Genomic DNA, 8,357 nt, shown 5'->3' with positions numbered 1-8,357 from the left:
TGGCTGAAGAACAGTTTGTAGTACTCTACAAATCATTTTACTGTTAAATTTAAATATATGTGGAACTAGATATAAAATACATGAAGCATAAAATCCTTTAAATGGCAACTAGGTGAACATTGAACTCTAAAATTGTGAGTAGTGTTACTTTAATCAAAATATTTAATAAAATGTAAGTAAATTTTCAAAATAAATTAATGTCAGCTTTATTTAAATAATTTTATATAAGTTTTTATTTAGATAATTTTAATTTTAATAGTCTAAAAGAAAAAAGTTTTTAAAAATACATATAAATGCTTTAACGTTTCACTGAAACACAATAAACATTCAGAAAGTACACATAGTGTAGATCTGTGAATTTTAATAAACTGCACAGCCAAATAGCCAGTATCTAGATGAAGAAAGCGAACACTGTCTGCAACTACGAGTTGTATAATGCTTTCTTCCAATCACTGTCCCCTTCCCAAGATTACCATTATTACATCATTACAATCCCTTCATCTTTTACATAGAACATATAATATCAATAATTATGAGAGTAATATTCCCTCATATTCATAGGTGACACCAAGACTCAAGAGGAGGGGATTATATGGGGCATATGTGCCAGGGAGTGGAAGTCATGGAGAGCATCTTAGAATTTTGCCCACTATAGTAGGCTATCCATTTTCAGATGCCATCTATTTTATAGAAATATATAATAAATATTTATATTTTAAAGTAAGTTCCTCAAGATCAGACACATAATGGGTCATAAAGCTGAGGCCGGAATGCAAGTATTCTAACACAAGATCCAGTGATCTTTCTAGTATATTAAGCTAGGCTCACCCTGTTAATTGTCTTCCAAATGTCTTTCTGTTTGTCTATTTATTAACACATTTTAAATATGGCAACTGGCACTAATGGTTTTAGGGGTATGGGGATTTCCTTTAAAAAACAATTGTGTAGGCCTTCCACATTAGAGAGCTAATACTTTTATTTAATCAGACTGAAGTTAATAATCACAATTCATACTGAATAACAGATATTGTTAAATAACTCTGCACTTTCAACTACTCAGAGACCCAGAAAATCCAGGTTGGGCACTGCTCTAAATGGCATCTGTCCTGTAGAGTGTAAAATGGATTCACATCTCTTGTTTTAGTCTGAATTCATGTGGCTTTTAGTGTTTGTCCCCCTTGAATTAAAGGATCTCAGATGCTATGCCTCCTCAAAAATAGTTTTTTAGCAATCATGACAAATAATCCTTTCCTATTTAAAATATTATAGGACAATTATCTATAACATTTTATACAACACACATGGACTGACAGGCTTGCAAAGTGTGGCCTGAGCAGTGTCCTACCTAATGCAGGCTCCAGTTGATGAATATAAGAATGGGTGTTTGCTTACTGCAGAGGTTAGAATCAGATGCTCTAAGTGGCGCTTCCAGCCTCATTCTGCAAGAACCTACCCAACGGGAGACTTGAGGCACTGCCGAGACCACTGGAACCAACTCTTTCATCCCACACAAGTTCCCAGCCATTCTTGTCTGCCAAAATAAGAAGGTAATAATTGGGGTAGGAGACTGGCAGCCAAGCCCAGAGAATTCATAACAGGTTCACTCTGCCAAGATGCAAAATATGCTGAGATATCTCAGATGCTCCCTGAAGCAGCCTCGGAAAACGCTATTCACTTACTCTCATCTAGAAACCACAACTTCTTCTTGTAGAAAGTCCTGTGGCTGAAGCTGGCAGTGGTTAAGTTTCCACACAGCAACTAGAGTAAATAAATGCAATATTTGCTTTTTTAAAAGTTAACTAAAACTGCTGATTTCCAGCTGCTGGTAGAAAAATATAATTGTCAAGATTTACTTAGGAAAATTGAGATTCTTGTATTTCATGAAATCAATGGTGTTAATCTACTTAAAATTATTAATCAACACATGGAAAGCATCAGAGTAGGCATAAAAGAGAGGTCTTTTTGAAAATAAGTAAAGCATTGTTGAAGCAGTATGGCTCTTCTTCCCATTGATTTCCATTCTCTGCAATAACCAGAGACTTCTAGAGTTGGAAGGAATCTTAGGGATCATTTAGGCCTCCTGTGGACCTTTTTCTGAGCAAGAAAAAGAGATCCAGAGATGTAAGATAACTTACTCAAATTCACAGCGCTAGGTCGTGGTAAATTCAGAGCTAGGGCTTAATCCTGGTATCACCAAATCAGCATCAGGGCATAGGTACACTTTTTTCAAATAATGTCCTGCCTTCAGTCCAACTGAGGACCCCACCCTCTGCCCACCATGTATCCCTTTACACTGAACAGCTAACACTTGAACACTTGAAACTACTTGTTTTCCTCTGTGGCTCAAACACAACTTCCCTTGTAATCTAAACTCCAGTCCCCCTCTTTCACTCTCTCAGTAGATGCCAAAGCCAAGGTGACATAAAGTTTCTCTTTCCTTAACAAACTGTGTTTTATCAAGAGCGGCCACAGCCCTGCTGATTCTGATGTCAGCAGCTCCAGCACCCTGGGGAACCTTCTGAGCTTCTGCCAAGAACCCTCAAGATCTGTCAAAATTGTATCTCCTTTAGAGCGAGTTCTGAAAACATCCCAGGTCTTCTGAACAAATTTCCCAACAGTTTAATTCCCCACAAGATAACAAGTCTTCCAGATAATTTCTCTGTAGCTCTATTTCACATTAAATCTTGCCATTACTTCTTGCTTCAATCCCATTGTTTTTCATTTTACATGAACCCTTTTAGTTCTTCCCCTCACTACTATCCACTTATCTTTCTTTCTTTGAGATTCCCACCCGTTTAATATAATGAGGCCCAACTTTTTTCTGCTCTGAAACACCATTGGTCCCGGTGGGAATTCTTAACCTGAGATTTCAGGAGACCTAGCAACTGTTAGAAATTTTATGCAAAACAATTTGTATATGTGCATATTTGCTTTTATCTAAAGAATTAATCACAGCTTTAATTAGAATCTCAAAAGACTGATGCATAGAAAAAGGTTGAGATTGATTATTCTGTGAAATCAGACCCACACAAGGCACTCACCTCTTGCCTCTGTGACTCTTTTTGTCCCTCTTTCCATTGGTTACAGCCCCTCCCATTCCCCGCTGCCCACACGCCTCAAGTATTCATCAGCCTATAGCATGGAATACACATGGCCCTCATTTCTCTGTGGCATATGTAAGCATCAAAAAGGATCACTGCTAGCTTAGCCCGAAACTATGTGTTAATGATTCACTGTAGGTTGATTATGACTAAAAGGGACACTCTCTACAGGCCAATACTCTTTGGTTGATAAGTAAAAGGTGATGGATCACAGACTGAACACATTCTGGGAGGAGGCACTATAATACTGCTAAAATTAGAGACCAGAAACAGCTCTCAAATATACATTCGTTAGTGTAGAACTACAATGCTCAATGCACAAACTTAAGCTGGGATGCGAGGGAGGGGAGGGAGGGAAGGAAGGGAGCCTGGGTTACTCAAAAAAGACTTGAGTTGCAGCCATAGGAGTACAGTGCCAAATCTAGCCAGTGAAATAATAAACATTCTGCTTTCCTGGTAAGGTATTTCCCAGTTGTGTGCTGTTCTTAGGGAATGATATGCTGGCTATAATTTATACAGTTCTAATTAACTTTCAAAGCAATTTTCAGAAAGCAGCAAACTGAGGAAAGATTGTATATAAGCTGGAACTTTGCTTATTTATTACTTTGATGAATGTAAAGACAGATACTATATTTCCCCAGTAGAAATTATTATCAACACTGTATCATTATAATATTGAATGACATCCCAGCCAAAGGGCCTCTCTTTATTTACTTCAGAGTGAAAATAAGAAAAGCATGAATAGCCTGTTAATATATCCATGACTGGTTAGTTGCCTGGTATTCAAGAAACCAGTTATGAATATCAGCTTCTGCTGTAACAAAGTGTTCCAAAGTTATTTCTTCAGTATAAAACCAGTGTAATGAATCACGTGCCTTACACAGACAAATGTCAGAAAATAAAAGTGGTTTCGATACATTGTTATTACTAGAAGAATAATTTGAACAAACACTCCAAGTTTTGAATGTTTCTGGTAGATGAGAAACTTTGAATATGTGCAACTCTTTAAATGAGGTTCAAGGTCACCTTACAACAATGGGCTGTAATCGATGTAGTTCTCCACGATGCTACACCAAAATAGCCGTTACAGTGACTTTTCACTATGTGTTGCCAAATGCCAGACACTGAACACTGCTATTAGAAGCGAAGTTGGGATCTCAGTAAGTTTTTAAGGAGACCTTGGCATCCATTTTGTGATATTTTGGGCAGAAATTTAATTTTGGGTGTTGTTATCTGACTCTGTCTAGTCAGCAAAATAAATATGCAGTTGATTTATGAAAGATTAAAAAAAAAACCCTTAATTGGCATTGCATGATTTCTTCAAACAATAAATGGATTTGAATGTAGGCTAAATTCAGAGGCCATATTTTGTACCATTTCAATGGCTACAATTCCATGTTAGGCATGGGAAAAAAGATCTATTTTGCCACTACAGATAGTGTCTACCCTGAGGTATTGAGTTACCATGCAATGATGAATATTTCTAAGGCCTTGAGCTTTACTGAACATCTGCTTTTCACAACCACATTTTAAGGGGAAAAAAATCTGAGAGACTGAAAAAACATACAAAATCCCCAGGACAGGAGAATTTTCCTTCTCATCTCTTCCATAAACCAGGACCAGATTCCAAATTGAAACCACTGATCACATGAGGACATTTTCAAAGGTGTTGCTTTGCATCGGTCTTTTCTGAAGCACAATTTGGGGGCGAAGGTGAGTATGGTTTGGAGAACACCCTGTAACAATCAGAGTTCCCAAAACAGAACAGAGGGAGGCCAAAGGGATCAGACAAATAAACTCCTCTCCCTCCCTTCAGGGGTCAAGCAGATCCTGTTTCATGTCTAAGATGTACACACTGAGTTCTTAGTCTCTTGCTGTATAAGGTGGTAAAAGAGTTGGAGTCACCTACACAGAAAAATCGGTAGACACAAGACTGGCTTTCAGTCAAGTAAAAGATGTGACAGCCAGCCTGCCCTTCCATGGATGAAAAAAATGCATGCCCTGTCTTACCATAAAGTCAAGGGACTTGCCCCCTTTCACAGATTATGTAACACTTTCCTGAAAAGTGGGGTACACTGCCGATTTCATGTAGTGATGAGATGAAAGCCCGTCCAGTGATTCCTGTAGACATGAGCTGGTCACATAGCTCTCCTTCACTATGCAGTGAAAAAGAACCCTGCCTGAGTTACCGCTGAAAATATTCTCCCCTTAGATATAAATTTCTTGAGTCCCCTATTCTGAAAGGTCTGTCATGTTTTATATGTCCAAGAGATTTCATTGAGCAAAAATTTAATGATTTGAGACAGATACAGCTACCAATATAAAATCAGAGTAACATTCTATTACCTGTTTACTTCATGTTCAGTTAGGAACACAATTATATCTGAATTCTAATAATAGTGATATAGTCACATCAGTTGTGGGATAGTGACTTCCCAAAAAAGCCAAAAGAATGAAGACTCATAGAACTGCTAAAATGGTTTGGTGGCCTTCAGTTTTAGAGAAGAGGGAAAAGATGTTTGCCAGAAGCCTCAGGGCTTTCTCCTCTATCATCGATTTCCCCTTTCTACTGGAACTTGCCCATGAATATGCAGCCATGTTCTGGGGACTTCCTATTATTTAAAAAATGATAACAGCTCCCTTCCAACGCCTTTGTTTCCCCTTAAGCGCCACCACATTCCTCTGCTACCTTCACAGCAAAACCTCTAGAAAGAGTTGTCTATAGAGGTTGTCCTGACTGTCTCATCTCAGCATCTCTCCCCCACTCTGCACTCACACGTCACTTCCAGCCACGCTGCGGAGGCTGTTCTTGTCACGTCCTCAGGGGTCTTCATGTCGCGGCCACCTGGTTTTTATCCTTCTCTATGATTTATGTAAGAGCAAAATGCATATGTATTAAGAATCATTTTGTAGCTATCTTTTCATTGCCTGCTATTTATATGACAAAAAGAATTGAAAAAAATTTTCAGGGGTTGACTGTATGTGGAACACTGTTATAGACATCAAAAGAATACTAAAAATAATTTTCCCAGTAAGTTTTCTTCTATTTAAAAAGACAAAATAGGGGCACCTACTAAAATATAAGAGCAATTATCAATTATATCCACAAAAGTAAAATGATAAAAACAGTACAGTTAATGTGTGTTCAAGTCAAATAGAATAGAGGATTAAATGGAAGTACAAAGGAAGCCAGTAAGCTCAGGCAGTCTTTCGGAAACAATTAACTTTTGACCAGGACTAGAAGGAGGTAGTAAAAGGGAAGAAGATAAACTGCTTTACTAAACACCTGATATTAAGTTCCAAATAGTATACTATTCTGTTTCCATTCAACTGCTTCCCATATTTTCCTCAGGATTCAGCCTAAACAGCTAAAGCCTGTCTATGAATCCTTCCCTGTCGCTGAGCCTCATACCTTCTCTATTGCTTCACTGTATATACTACATTATATTCACCTCGTAATGTGTCTGTCTCCCCCATTGGTCTGTAAGCTCTTTTTCCTCTTTTACCCATAGTGACAACCAAGCAGCAACTGGCTTTTTTTTTTTTTTTTTTTTTGGCCGTGCCACACACTATGTGGGATCTTAATTCCCCAACCGGGGATCAAACCCATGCCCCCTGCAGTGGAAGAGAAGCGCCTTAACCACTGGACCACCAGAGAAGTCCCCCTTTTTAAAAAAACTTTTATTTAAAATTTTTTTTGCAACTGGCATTTAGCAGCTGACCAACAACTGCTTGTTGTATGACTCTTAATGCCCACAACGGCCCTGAGATGAAATCGTTATTAATGATTAATATCCTTATTAATGTTACAGAGAAGAAAACAGAGAACCCGAGAGGTTAAAGAGATCCTAACTATTACGAAGCTGAATTTATGACTCTATGTCTTTATGTCCAACCCCAAGACTTTGGACCTAAAGCCCAAGCCTAGTTTACTATCCCATGTTGTCATCTCAGCAAGTGTTGCTCGAAAATAGCAGGCAACTAATCCCAGGGATATAGGTGGGAAGTAGTAAATGGAACATGAGAGTCAGACATCAGATTGATTGTTTAAAGCACAGGGGCCCTATCGAAAAATCATGGAAACTGTTGCTTCTTCTCATGTTTTGCCATAAGCATTACGTTCTCTCACTCTCTGTCTTCTTTCTGGGCTACCTCAGTAACCTCCGTAAATTCAGTTTCCATCTGTGTACTGATGATTCCAAACCACATACCTCTAGTTCAGATTGCTTTCGTGAGGCTCTGAACCATATCCGTCAGCCCCTAGACATCTCCTTGGATGCCTCTGTATATAGGACACTTAACCTGATGGGGAAGCATAAGAGTCTCCATATAAATAAATAGATTATAAACACTCAACAAATGCCGTTTCTTTATTATTAATATCAAAAATATGGAATGCTTCACGAATTTGCGTGTCCTCCTTGCGCAGGGGCCATGCTAATCTTCTCTGTATCGTTCCAATTTTAGCATGTGTGCTGCCGAAGCAAGCACTCCATATATTTTTAAAGCCTATCACATTTAAAAAATTAGACTAGATCAGTGTGTTCCTGAGGAAATTATTGGGATGGATGATGCAAGTTACAGAAGTCAGTTTTGTTTGTATATAGACACTTAATATGTTACTAAAATCCCACCCTAGTTTGTCCCAGCGTAATTTTCAGGACATCTCACGTTCAGCTATGTGGTCTAATCACATCTAACTACTTATCTTCCCTGACCATGCCCACACTTCTGTGTTCCAGTGCTCCTGCCACGTCGTCTACATAATTGATACACCGCTCACCCTCATTCTATCAGTCAGGTTCCAGCAGAAAAATGGAAACTGCACTAAGGTGTTGCAGTAGAGGGATTTAGTCTAGAGATCAGCTTACACATGCTCTGAAGGCCTAAAAAAGCACCAAGAGGATACTGAGGTCATCCAGAAATGATAACTGCAGAGACGGCTCCAACTAGGTCTAAGGGAACAAAAAGGCAGAGATTGGGAGTATTAGAGCCAAGGAGCTTCAGGGAGAGATTATCATGGAGTTGGTGCTCAGACCTCCGGGGAGGGGAGCCACCTGGCTGCTGCCGGAACTGCAGGAACTGAGACATGGAGCCTGTGGAGCCAGAGCTCGGAACCCTGGGGAGAAGATACCAAGCAGCTTCTGGTGGTGCCTCTACGGGATAGGATGTGGTTGGTGCTCAAGTCCTGTTAGAAACAGGAGGTTGGAACTTATGCTTACTCAGCTTGCATTCCAAACGTCAGTCTGTCAGAAA

At 39.1% G+C, this 8,357-nt stretch overlaps 1 non-coding gene across 1 annotated transcript; it reads right to left on the bottom strand.

Moving 5' to 3' along the window:
- Positions 1-7,485: 7,485 nt before the first annotated feature.
- On the bottom strand, positions 7,486-7,592 carry LOC115801961 (U6 spliceosomal RNA). Its single transcript, XR_004022338.1, has one exon. It is a non-coding gene; the product is annotated as a U6 spliceosomal RNA (small nuclear RNA).
- Between the last annotated feature and the right edge of the window lie 765 nt (positions 7,593-8,357).

The sequence above is a fragment of the Delphinapterus leucas genome, chromosome 5 (assembly GCF_059928025.1).
Source record: "Delphinapterus leucas isolate spDelLeu-1000000601 "Yukka" chromosome 5, BTC_Dleu_Yukka2, whole genome shotgun sequence".
NCBI lineage: Eukaryota > Metazoa > Chordata > Mammalia > Artiodactyla > Monodontidae > Delphinapterus > Delphinapterus leucas.
The sequence above is the reverse complement of the archived record's forward strand: the minus strand, read 5'-3'. Positions and strand labels throughout refer to the sequence as shown.